This window comes from Camelus dromedarius, chromosome 2 (assembly GCF_036321535.1).
Source record: "Camelus dromedarius isolate mCamDro1 chromosome 2, mCamDro1.pat, whole genome shotgun sequence".
NCBI lineage: Eukaryota > Metazoa > Chordata > Mammalia > Artiodactyla > Camelidae > Camelus > Camelus dromedarius.
This window is the reverse complement of record NC_087437.1, coordinates 44036976-44051220: the sequence shown is the minus strand read 5'-3', so window position 1 is coordinate 44051220 and position 14245 is coordinate 44036976. Positions and strand designations below refer to the sequence as shown.

Genomic DNA, 14245 nt, shown 5'->3' with positions numbered 1-14245 from the left:
GGTCAGCCAAGGAACAGCTCTAACCAGTTCTGATCAGTTTGGGCATTAATATCCATGTACTTCAGTTTTGACTTGGTTATCAAAGAAACGGACAGAAAATACAATGCATCGCAACATGTCGGATTAGAACATCTAAAGTGGAAGCCTCTTAAAACATCATTTCAAAATTATGTATCTTTTCTACTAACAAGTGAAAAATTATCTGAAAGATCTAGCATGCCTCCCACAATACACCCGTTCTCAGCTTGATCATACCTGAAGTAACTCGAATCCTTCTACAAATGCACGTGACCATGAACTAAAAAATTTAAAAAATAAACTACTCAAGTAGCAAATAATGAAGAAGCTGTTGAGAAAGCCCAAGTAAAGGCATAAAAATCCCAGTTCTTTCTAATTCTCCCTTTATCACTGGGATAACTAACATGGCTCCCTACAGTCATGGGTTCAGTTTCCTCTTAGACATAAATTCTGATCTGAATTGAGCCGAAGGGAATAGATAAAACCCCAGAGCATATTGACTTGGCCTACTTCCCATCTTCCACTAGGCTTGTAGCCTAATTACCATTACCATCTGATAAAATGTACTTATTTTCTCAACTAAAATATACGTTTAAAAGCAGTAAAATATGATAAAAAGAAATAAATATATGTCATTGCTGTAAAAAGAAAAACAATTTTAAAAAGCAAAACTGGTGGAGCCAGAAAATTATGTTAGAAAATACACTTATTTAAACTACAACTGTCATTTTTCCGTATAGAATAACCTTTGTTTTAAAATATTAGTTAGGATATTAATCAAAAGAAATTAGAACTTTTAAGTACTTCTTAAAGGAACATAAAACTAGTCCCAAACAGGTGGTATGACTCTCCTTTAGCTGCTCACATGATTTGTTAGTGAAAATACCCAAAAGAGAGAAAAGAAATACCTAAAAAAATACCTGAGAGAAGCTGCTAACCCATAATTTAAAGGATAGGTTTTATTCTTAGGTTATAGTACTAGGTTCAAAGTTCTCATTCTAGGTCAATTAAAGAAAAAAAAAACCCTCAGAAAAAACATTAAACTGATGAATTATTTAAGTACTTAATGGTCAAAAATCACTTTTCCCTCCAATTCTAATGTATAATTCAAAGGGAAATTCAACCCCAAAGCTGTTTAATTTTATTTTACTTAGTTATTCTTAATTACTTAAATAGGAACACACACACAGAATTCAACAGATGCTAGGCAATATTATAAGTGTTTTGCAGAGTAACAAAATTTTACTAACATATATTGAGTTGGAAATGATCTTAGAAATGCATTCAATGCAATAGCCAAGTTCATTCCTTCCCCCTCCTCACCTCACACAATTTGCTTCTTTGTCCAGCTTTAAAATGCTTGAATCTGAATAGCTTTAGAAGGGGAATGGCCTCTTTCCCCACAGGTTCACCATTCCCTACTGTCACACACCCAGCTATCTCATGCAATTCATATATTATATGTCTGACCTTCAAGGCAAAAGAATTTGCCACCTTTTAATGTAACCCCTTCATTTCATTCAAAACCAAGGGAATACTCAGAAGGTTAAGTGCTTTGTCCAAGTTCCTAAAGTATGTTTGTGGCCAGGTTGGGTCCACTCAGATTTCCTAGTTCTTGGCTCCATGCTGTCTCTTGGGCCTTTGCTATCCATGCCATGTAAAATTTCATACATAATAAGCCTGAACCATCATTTAAACATTGATTACAGCTAGTGCTCTACAGAAAAAAACGCATTTCAATCACACACGGGCATCATTTGCTCAAAACAGGAATGCTCAAGGAAGAACTGTCTTTAAAACGTGTCTTTAAACTGTAATGCCTAAATGGAAATTCACATTCTATGCATGGCCACATACAGACAGATTTTCCAAAAGGTCATCAGACCTGTATAAACTTGGAATAAATAAGAAATGCAAAGCCATGCTGTATTATGGCACAAATTGCATCGCTGATATAATTTTAAAATAAAATAGTGGGTCAACTTAAACCAGAGAGAGAGAGAGAGAGAGACTAATCTGATTACTTACAATTAAATTTACAATTGTATAAAAATCAATTGATACCACAAAGGCAAGGAATTATATCAGTATCAATAGCCACACAGAAATTAAAGTATTTAGACAATACCATCCAAAGAAAATGGGCTCAAGTCCATGAAATAAAAGATGAAGAGAAATTGGAATATATAAGATTATGCCACAGAATGATGTTCACATTCTGTTCTTTTTTCAAAATTAGCAGCTATTGGCACATTATAGAGGTATGCTAAGTCACGTTATTAAAAGTTGATACAAGAATAGTCTTGCATTCTAATTAAAGCAATTAGGTCTTACTTGAATCAAATGATCCTAGTGCAACCAGAGAGTCTTTGCAGGTTATAGGACACTGACAAGCTGATCCCAGGGCTCTTCATCCAGGTGCCAACAGTCAAAGCTCATTTCCTGTTCATAAATCAAAAAAACAGAGGTGATCAATTTAAATTGGGAGTTGTATTAGATAATTTATCAGTTGCTGCCTGAATTTTATTTTTTAGTTAAGGCTTTTTAGTTAAGTTACTTTATCTGTTCTTTTTTTGTTGTTGTTAAACAGCCTGAAATTCTATTCTTTTTTGGAAGTCAAGAATGTACAAACAGACATTTTTTTAAAGTATAGCATTTTATTTCAGGAACAGATAAATACACAGACACAGAAATACTTTTCTCTCTTGCTCTCATTTACACGTGTTTACATTTCTGCCTTAATTTATCTAGTCTAAATGGTACTAATTGTATTTATCTTGTGGCATGCACTGTTAAATACAATAAAGATACAGCAGAAGACACAAAATTGGATACAAGTGACATTATCTCTGTTGGAAGAAAGGGTTAACAAAAAGAAAAACATGTAGTAGAAAGAGCACATCAAGGACTGAAAACCTGGTTCCTTCATTAAAAACCTTTGTGACCATGGGTAATTCCTGTAGCTTTTAAAATATCAATCACTTTAAATTTAAGAATGAAAACAGGGACCATGAAGAACTATTGTGAGATTTAGAGACATTGTACATAACATACCTTATACATTTCCTGACATGTACTAGGTGCTCAATAATTGAATGATATTCTGTGTTATTTCAGGACATTGATAGCCTTTCCCTATTATTTTATATCTTTTACAGCCAAGATTGGTTATTTGACATTTCATGTGCAGCTGTGATATTAAGCAATAATGCCATAATTATAGAACTACTTATTTTTACTTCCCTCTTTATTTCTATATTTTTATCTTAGCATTAAGATATCAGAAAGTTATACTGTGTTTTTATCTTTCTTTTAAAATTATTCACCCTAAATAAGCTATTATTTTCTTCAATCAAGGTCAGCTTGCAGCATTGCATAAATTTGTGACTAAAGCTAAAAAAGCTCAGCTCTTTGTTGTTGAGTTAGTTTACTTTCTCTTTGCTCTCTTAATTATTTCTTCCTCATTTGAAAATTTCTCATCTCTCTTAAGCTTTATATGATAGAAAATAATGTCATAAAGTACTCAACTACCAAAATAAGAAGTAAAATAATATTTCTGCATTTTTATCTTAAATTCCTTCTGCTTTCAGAATTGCTTAGGATAGACTCTGTAGATTCATCCACTTTGGAAGTCCCGTCCAACTCCTTTCTTTTCTCATAAACTTCAGAGCTTCTTGATATGAGGAACCTAACTTGTTTAATGCAAGAATGATAAGCTTTCTGAAACCATTTATTATCAAATAAAGTCCTTGGATCACGATTCCTGACATACATCATCAGTACAGGCACACACACATGCATACTCACACATACAGTTCAGGACCTTTTAGAATAGCTCATTTGTGGGGAATAAAAGGGTTGTCAAATGGGGAGGACTGAAGGTCACTACTCGATTCTCAACTTTTATTTAAAAGGACCTCAAGATTCCGTTCACGGACAAGGTTGTGCAAGAAATCAATCATTGTCTTAGTACAAGTGTAGGCTTCTGCTACCGTTCACCACTGAAAATGAAGAAGAAGCCATAAAGGACATGGTGTAGGCATGTCCACAGAAACTTAGGTCTTCAAGCTGCCAGTCACAGGACATCTAAGTCACAAGGGACTTTCCTTCTAACCCTTTCTCTCGGTATCTAACTAGATAAAATGGCATGCTGCCATCTGCATTCCTGTATTTGATTAAAAATTAAACTGTATAGAATTAGATAGCTGAAAAGTCATATGTCATCTTGTCTAACATAATGCCTTCCATCAATCCTTGCTTCTTCTAACACCAAATTCAAGATTGTATTTACTAAATGAACTCTAGTGTCATGTTTTGAAGTGCATTATTCACGATGTGATCTTCTCAGGTTCTTAGGGAAGCTTGCCTGAATTAGTTCCTTGTGGACTTTTCAAATATTACCTAAAGTCAGAATACTGGAACAAGATGGAAGTTTAGAGACTATCTCATTCAAATACTCATAAAAATATCTACCATCAGTTCCCACTAGACATTTTATTTGACAATAGACTTCATTCAAACCCTATATTCAATGCTTTGGGAATAAAATCTCAAAAATAAAAATCCCTACTTGTTTATGGAGAATTTTTCTCTATAAATGGTATAAATTTATATCAGAAAGACAAAATGGTACAACTCTTTAGAAAATTGTCTTTGATTCTGATGATGGCTTGATTAAAAACATCAATACACTAATGTTGGATTTTCTTAGTCACAGTATATAAAAACAAACAAACAAACAAACAAAAAAAACCAAAAGAATGCCCCAACACAATTTTCCAATGTAGCAAAGTTTCTGTGGGATGAATGTAATATCATTAATAAACCATTCTTGTATATTGTTATCAATTTGCTAGCTTATGGAGGGTGACTTTTCCTAAAATGATTTTCTTGACCCACTTTATTGATCAAGAACTAACAAAAATTCCCTGTTGTCAATCACACAAATTTCATTTTCAGTTTAACATCCATCAAAAGCCCACCATGAGGCAAGCATATAAACTTCAAATCCTGTATACAGCTTCCAGATTTTTTAATATCTTGATCTACATCTGGGATTCTTGAAAGCAAGGACTATGTCTTGGTTAGCTGTGCCCCCAGGACCGATCACTGTGCCAATAATGTATTATTGGCACAATACCAGTATTGTTAGTTAAAAGGCATCTGTGACTCTCAACATTTCCAGTATTTTCCACATCACAGATCTCTTCACAGCCTGTTGGAAAAACACTCTGAGCAGCCCCTCTTGTCTTTTCTAGTGCTGGTCTTCCTAAGACATTTATTTTGCTTTCTTTTGTCTACTTTTCTACTCATCCGCCAAGATTCACCTCTGTCATGAAATCTATTCCAACTAAGGCATGTAATTTCTCTCTAATCTTTCCAACATTGTGCTACTATGAACTCTAATTTTCAGGAGAAGAGTGGAAAATCAGATTGGCATTCCTTACATATTCCCCACAGCTCCTAACTCCAAGTTTGGCACATAGTGCTACTACTATAGAGGATACAGATGATTTCTGAGCTGGGAAGGATACAAGTTCCTTGTTGATGAATTAGATCAGGGATCGGCAGACTATAGGCCAGGGGCCAAATTCAGCCTTCTCTCTGTTTTTGTAAATAAAATTTTATTGGAACACAGCCACATCCATTTATCCATATATTGTCTATGGCTGCTTTCCTGCTATGATAGCAGAGTTGTGCAGTTGCAACAGAGATTGTCTGGCCCACAAGCCTATAATATCTATTATCTGGTTCATTGCAGAATAAGTTTGCCAATCAGTATATTAGTTCAGTGGTTGTCCAGTGTGGGCCCAAGATGAGATGTGGGCCAATTACAGCCTTAAAAACTGTGGTTAGACAACACTCTAGAATCCAGTTCTTAAAGGGCGGTCCCTGAACTGGCAGTACTGGTATCATCCGGAAACTTGTTAGAAGTGCAACATCTCAGACTCCATCCCAGACTACAGATCAGAAACTCTGCCGGTGGGATCAGTAAGCACTGGTTTTACCAGCCCTTCAGGGGAGTCTAATGCACACTTAAATTTGAGAACTGCTGGATTAGTTCAAGAAAGGAGCATTGATTAACACCTGGCCGTAACGACTTGGTCTGGCTATGGCAGATCCTTTTTCAACTGCTACTAGTGTGTACAGAGTTTCAAGTGATTAAGAGGTATCTATTATATTTCATCTGCCCTGAGTCATAACACCTTGGGCTTACTCTGAAAGAACACTAAGGAACAGGATTACCTTGATGTGGGAATTGCTACAGAACTTTCAGTAAATGCTAATATAGCCACCAGCTGTATATCCAAAGGAAAGACAATATACCAAGTGCCAAATCTATCCAAAAATAGATTGAAATATCAAAGCAATATAGCAGATAAGCTCCAGTTTTTATAGGGCTGCCTGTCAGGACAAACCTTTGCACAATGATTCTCAGCAGGGACACAGGAGAAGCGGACTACAGCTCAGTATGAAACCGTGCTAATCAAGGATTTGTTCCAACATGCATATCCCCAGCTCTTAGTCTCAAATGTGGCCAGACAGAATTTTCCATGATAGTGTGTGGGTAGAAATAAGCAATAATCACTGTCAAGTCTTATAGAAGGTAGCAACTACCTAGCATTCCCTCTGGAAAAAATATATAGTTGCATTATGTAATATATATAATTTTCATAAAATAATGTTTGTTTACCTTTACAATAAATCCCCTTCTTTATTGTTTCTCTCTAAAATACAGATTAACACCAGCAGTTATGGCTATGATATGAAAGGATTATAATCTATAAAAAATAATGGCAAGGTATTGATAAGAGATAAACATGATAATTTTTTTTTCTGGAAAGACCGTTGCCTCAATGTATTATATTTAATGTTGAAAGGTCAGCAGCTATATCAGAAATAACAGTAAAATTATTTAACCTATTGAAGAGTCCCTACATAAAGGTTAAAAGAAACACATGTCGATCAATAAAAATAAACTATTGAATGACAGCCTCTAGAAAGTTCACATTATTTCCTAGTCATAAAAAATCATTATGTTTCCATACAACAGTATAACCATTATTTCTCTTTTGAAAAATGGCACATAGATTCTATATGCCCAAAGTCTATATAAACATTTTATTCAATATCCATTTAAGAGTGCTTTTATTTCAACATATATCTATGAAAAATAGGAAAAGCATTCAGATCTGCTGTGTAATAAAAAATTCAGAAATATGGGTCTGGATTTCACACTTAAGAATTTATTAAATGATTGACCACTGTCCAGATAATCTGTTCAAATTCTGATTCAGTGACTTAAAATTCACAAATTTAAATCAAGATTAACAAATATATGGTTTGGTACCCATATGTATAACACAGCCCAAATTCAAAGAGGAAGAACGTACAATTACCCATCTATACAGGAACTACCAGCCCATGTAAAGATTAAAATTACACTTTATTCAGAAATAATTCACAGTGGAGATACATAATACTTATCTAGAAAGACAGTGGGTCACAACTTGCATGAAACAAGGAAGCAGCAGAGGCTGAGTACATTAAAGAAAATAATTTAAGGAGTGGAAAATTAGGCTAAATGTTAGAAACCTTTCATAGCAATCCATTAGCCTCTAGAATCAACCTGCAGCTGAAGCATCTTCAATTGAGTCATTTAAAATTAGATAAGAGCCCGTTTCGCCAAAGTACCACAGGGAATTATTGATAGAGAATGAGTGGTAAGATGAACTAAATGAATAATTTTTTTCTTTTACTCTTAAGTTAGATTTTTTGCGTATCTAACTGCCATGATTTCACACACATTAAAAAACAGAAGATAAAAATGCTCTGAAAGTTATTGTTGTTATTATACCACATCAATTCATATTGTTTTTATTTTTTTCCAAAACAAGGGGAAAACAGGATAAAAACAATTTGAGACAAAAACTACTCTTGAATAGTTCATTCAAAAAATTCAAAGAAAAGGTATATTAAAAGACAGTACATTCATTCATAAAATTTGCATAGTTAAAACCATATTTAATTACCAGCCATATCCCAGTACAACACATAACACAGAGTCGGTAATCAGCAAATACTAAATGAATAAGCAAACATCTCCCCTCTGGAGATTGTTTCTTATAGGGTTTATGCGCTTGAGATGTAGGCTTATTGTATTCATTAATTACTGAGACCCAAGCCTGACTGCCTGGGCTCAAAACTTGGCTTTGCTACTTAGTAGCTATGTGTCCTTGAGCAAGTTAGTTAGCTTCACTGTATCTCAGTTCTTTTCATCTGAAAAATGAGGAGAGATTATAATAGTAGTAGCTGCCTCCTGGATTTTTTTTTAAATACTAGTAACTTAATAGTAATAAAGCACAGAACCTGGTAGATCGTAATGACTCACTAACGGTAATCACTTATTATATATATCATCAACTGCTACCAAGGTGTACAGTGACCGACAGGGTAGGAGATTCTAGGAAAAGTCTAGAAAGTGTCAGAGAGGACAGGTTGAAGTGACAAGCCAAAAATTCTTAGTATATAACCTATTTACTAATACACTATTAAGTGAAGTAAGCTACAAAAAGAGAGAAAAATACCATATATCACTTATATGTGAAATCCTAAAAAAAAAAAAAAAAAGACAAATGAACTTACTTACAAATCAGAAAGATTCACAGACATAGAAAATAAACTTAAGGCTACCGGGGGAAGAGGGTGGGAAGGAATAAACTGGGAGTTTGAGATTTACAGATACTAACTAATACATATAAAACAGATTAAAAAAATTCATACTGTATATCACTGGAAACTATATTCAGTATCTTGTAGTAAATTATGGTGAAAAAGAATATAAAAATGAATATATGTATGTTCATGTATGACTGAAGCATTATGCTGTACACCAGAAATTGACACATTTTAAAATGACTATACTTCAATAAAAATATATACATATAAAAATAATTTTAAAAAATCAGTCAGTTCCTTTATAAGATTATTATGGAAGTAAGTGGTTATTCTCCCCCAAGTTAAAAGAAACCTGACCCTTTCTTCCCAGACCTCTCGTCAGTAAATGGTTACTTAGCCTTAGCCCTCTAGGCTTTGTGCTGTATGTCAAGTTCTTGATCCCAGCAAGGCAGCCCAACAAGTTGTTAGTAAAACACTAGGCCACTTTGGTTTTCTGGATTTCATACAGTGCCACCATCCCTGCCAGCTGTCCATAAATATAAATTGATATATGTAGATTTAGGGATAATTGCTGCCTGATCAATTAACTCAAAGATTTCCAATGTAAGTTATAAGTCAGTCTCTCTGGGTTTTAATTTCAGCTAAACCATGAGCTCTGTCATCTTGGGCAAGTTACTTTACCCTTAGGCTTATTTCCTCATTTGTAAATGGAGAAATTATATAAATTATATCATGTCATTAGGTTATATTAAGGATTAAAAATCAGATAATTCATGAAAAATGCTTTCAAGTGCCCTGGTGAAACACTATCCAGGTACAAATCCTAGTCACGGTATTTATTAGCTGTGTGTACTGGTGCGCCTTACTTAGCCTCACTGTGCCTTATAAGTGCATAGAAAAATGCCAGCTATTGCTATGGAAATAACTTTATTGGAATATAATTTATACAATACATCGAATGTGTGTAATTCAGTGATTTTTAGTAAAGTATACAGCAAGGTAACCATCACCATAATCAGGCTTTAGAACATTTCTTTACTCCCAAATTTTCCTTGTGCCCACTTGTGTAGTCAATCCTCACTCCCAATCAGCCTCAGGCAACTACTGATCAGCTTTTTGTCTCTATGGCTTGGCTGCTTTGGGATTTTTGATATTGCAATCATATAACATGTAGTCTTTGTTTTCTGGTGTCCTTTACTTAGCATAATAGTTTTGAGGTTCATCATAACATGTATCAGGACTCCATTCCTTTTTATTGCCAAATAACGTTCCACTGTATAGATGTACCTGCTATTATAGATAGATACAAATACAGATAGATACAGGTATCTCATCATCATCCTATAATAATGAGAGATCTAAGGATTTTTTTCCTTTTTCCTTTCCAGGCTGTTCTCTAAGATTACATTTTATTTAAGGACAGTCTTTCACTGTTAAATAAAGAGGAGCCTTTGGGGTTTCATCCGTTTCTCTGTCAATTAAAATTATGTCTAGACTAGTGAGAACAAACTGAACACATTTCCAGACTGTCAATATGTTTCATGATGTATGTCCTTTTTTTCCATTCCTTCCTATTATCACTTCCATTTCAAGTTGGTGACTCACCATTCCTCTTAAAGTCTGTGACAAGTCATCATTCCCTTGATGTTTCCCATGGATCCTTGAGACAAATCATACTCTCAGTGAGCATATGAATAATAATGGAAGCCAGTGGTCAGAGAAAGGGGATGGCAGGGATTCTAGGACCTAAAAAACACTGGAATGGATGATCACCTAAACTGAGTATGTAGAGGGAAAAGAGCCAATAGTGGAATATTAAGGAACTTAACTTGCAAAAGGTGATAAGAGGAGGATCTATGAGGCATATAAAAGAAGTGAGGATAATAGAAGAAAATAGTCAAAAGTGCAAAGGAGTAGAATCTCAAAAATGTGCAAAGGTTTAGGCAACACAGAGGTCAAGTAACAACAGCACTGGGAGCACATGCAGTAGCTCCAAGGCAGGAGCATGTTTGAGATTATTTAAGGCAGGCGATGCAAATGAATGTGTACAGCACAATGCGGATTCTCTGTATACTTTGGATAACAGTCCTCTTTGTGGGTGTCTTTTCATTCTCTTGATAGTGACTTTCACAAACTAGAAGGTTTTTGGTTTTAACGAAGTTCAACTTATCCATTCTTTCGTAGACCATGCCTTTAATGTTGTATCTATAAAGTCATCTCTAAACCCAAGGTCATCTAGATTTTCTTCTGTGTTATAGTCTAGGATGGAGCAACTGGACATAAAGCATTAAAGAGTTACAGGGATTGTGGTGAAGTGGGGAGCAGCAACAGACACTCAGCTCCAGCAGACTGTTGCCATGTACAGTAAGTTCAGGAATGTCAGGTCTTCTTCAAATATGCCTAAAATAAATGTGGGGGATGTCTCAATTTTTAAATGTTTTCACAAATACATTTTTAAAAACACACTGTGTATAAAAATAATAATACAGCATGACCAAGTGGAATTTATTTCAGATACACAGGGTGGTTCAACATTCAAAACACCAATTATTAATTGGTGGTTTAACTTCATTAAAAACAATCCATCATATCAATAGTCTAGAAAGGAAAATTACATAATCATATCAATATATGCAGAAAAAGTATCTGACAAAATTCAACACCTATTCATGATAAACCTCTCAGCAAACTAAAAATAGAGGGGTACCTCTTCAATATGAAAAAAACTATCTAAAAAAAAATCCTAGAGCTAACATCATGCTTAATGATGAGAACTAGACACTTTCCTGCTACGATCAAGAACAAGGCAAGTATGTTCCCTCTTACCGTTTATTTTCAATACCTAGATGTCCTAAATAATGCAATAAGAGAAAAAAAAGTACCAGACATACAGACTGGGAAGGAAGAAATAAAACTGTCTTTGTTCACAGATGATATGATTGTCTATTTAGAAAATCTGAAAATGTCAACAAAAGACTCCTTGGAACTAAGAAGCAATTACAGCAGAGTTGATATATAAGGTGAATATAAAAAGGTCAGTTGCTTTCCTAGATACCAGTGATGAACAAGTGAAATTTGAAATTAAAAACACTATACTATTTACATTAGTACCCCCTCAAAATTAAAGACTTATGTGTAAATCTAACAAAATATATACAAGAGCTATAATAGGACAGCCACAATACTCTGATGAACAAAATTAAAGAACCAAGTAAATAGAGAGATATTCCAAGTTCATAGATAGGAGACTTAACATTGTCAAAATGTCAGTTCTTCCCAACTTGATCTATAGCTTTAGTGCAATCCTAATCAAAATCCCAGCATTCAATGAGAACAAAGTCTGAAGGTTGATGTTACCTGACTTCAGGACTTAACAATAAAACTATAGTAATCAACATAGTGTGATATTGGTGAAAGAATAGACAAACCCCTGGAACAGAATAAAGAGCAAGAAGTAGATCCAAATATAATCAGCTAATCTTTGACAAAGGAGCAGAAACAAATCAATTGATAAATGGTAGTCTTTTTTCAAATGGTGTTTGGAAAATTAGATAGCCACAAGTGAAAAAAAAGAAAGATCTAGATACAGAAATTACAATATTCACAAAAATTAACTCAGAATCTTAGACCTAATGTAAAATGCAAAACTATGAAATTCCTAGACTATAACACAGAAGAAAATCTAGATGACCTTGGGTTTAGAGATGACTTTATAGATACAACATTAAAGGCATGGTCTATGAAAGAATGGATAAGTTGAACTTCGTTAAAACCAAAAACCTTCTAGTTTGTGAAAGTCACTATCAAGAGAATGAAAAGACACCCACAAAGAGGACTGTTACCCAAAGTATACAAAGAATCCGCATTGTGCTGTACACCAGAAATTGACACATTGTAACTGACTGTACTTCAATAAAAAAAGAATCCTTAAAACTCAATAATAATAAAATGAATGGCTCGATTAAAAATGGGCAAAAGATCTGAACGGACACCTCACAACTGCCAAAACTTAGAAGCAACTAAGATGTCCTTTGATAGATGAACAGATGAATGAACAATGGTATATGCAGACAATGGAAGATCATTCAGCACTGAACAAAAAATGGAGTACAAAGCCACAACAATATATGAATGAAACTTAAATGCCTATTACCAAGTGAAAGAAGACAATCTCCAAGGTCAGTGCTGGTTCATCAGTTGTAACAAATGTACCACACTGAGGGGTATGTTGATGGTAGGAGAGGCTGTGCATCATCCCAGTGATGAAAGGATACATTGGAACTCTCCGAACTTTCTGTTCAACTTTGCTGTGAACCTAAAACTGCTCTAAAAATAAAGTCTATTGTTCTAAAAAATTACCGAATAAATTTAAAGCAAAAACACACACAGTGTGAGCCAAATAAAACATGTTACTAGACTGGATTACAATTTGTTTAAAGACTATGGTAGTATATACACTCCAAGACTTAAGGTACAATTAACAATAGGTAGAAAACATTCACATGGGAATAAGGAGTAAATAAAAAGGGTAACTATTATATCATCTGCTATTTCTGGAACTGGAAGGAAATCCTAAGTACTAAAAAGTCAGTGGAGAATTATTTTCATATTCTCAATGAAAAATACTTCTTTTTAGGAAGCAGAATCCTAGGAGACAAGATGGCAGAGTAGAGAGACTCACAGCTCGCTCTCTCCCACAAATATACCAAGAATTACATCTACAAACCCACTGAATCTCACAGAACACTTACTGAACTCTGGCAGAGTGACTCTCATTTCAAAATACAAGAAGATTCTCACAAAATCTGATAAACAACAAGTTTATACTGTATAGAACAGAGAACTATATTCAATATCTTATAATAACTATGGTTAAAAAGAGTATGAAAACAAATATATATATATGTATGTTCCTATATGACTGAATTGTGTTGTACACCAGAAATTGACACAACGCTATAAACTGATTATACTTTAATAAAAATATTAAAAAAAAAAAAGGAAAGCAGAATCCAGCTTCTACCACTTCATATGTAACTGATTGAAAACTAACAATATCCAAAAATTTCTCTAGTAAAATATGAGAAAGGAGGATATAACCTTTCTACCCAAGTCCATCATGCAAACATATATTTAGAGAAAAATTAAATACAACACCTAGAATAAGGCCAAAGCACTATTCAAATAAAAGTAAGATGTAAGTTTCAGGAGAGCATGGACTTTCTTTCATTTAATGATTTATCCCTAGAATCTAAAACAATGCCTAATACAGAAAAAATACTAAATAAATATTTGATTAATAAATACATGAATTATATATTCACTTTAGAAAAAAATCATTCTACTTGTACTGTGGGCCAGCATGGAGAGAGGAACTTGTTAGCAGTCTACTGCAGCTGTTCAGCTATAAAATAATGAGGATGTGGAAAAAAACAATAGCAGAGGAAACAAGTGAATGCTGCCAACAAGAGCATAAACAAAGGTCTGCTTAGAACAATGAGAGTCAGTCACTGAAAGCACCAGAAACTGAAGGACTGGAAGACAAGAG

At 34.2% G+C, this 14245-nt stretch overlaps 1 protein-coding gene across 5 annotated transcripts in view; it reads right to left on the bottom strand.

Moving 5' to 3' along the window:
• Positions 1-14245, bottom strand: part of NAALADL2 (N-acetylated alpha-linked acidic dipeptidase like 2) — a 1176025-nt gene that overhangs the window by 930637 nt on the left and 231143 nt on the right. For all 5 annotated transcript variants that reach the window (XM_031451310.2, XM_031451333.2, XM_031451340.2 and 2 more), the window contains one exon: positions 2353-2460. The gene's annotated coding sequence lies outside the window, so the exon portion shown is untranslated. The remainder of the gene's footprint in view (positions 1-2352; positions 2461-14245) is intronic.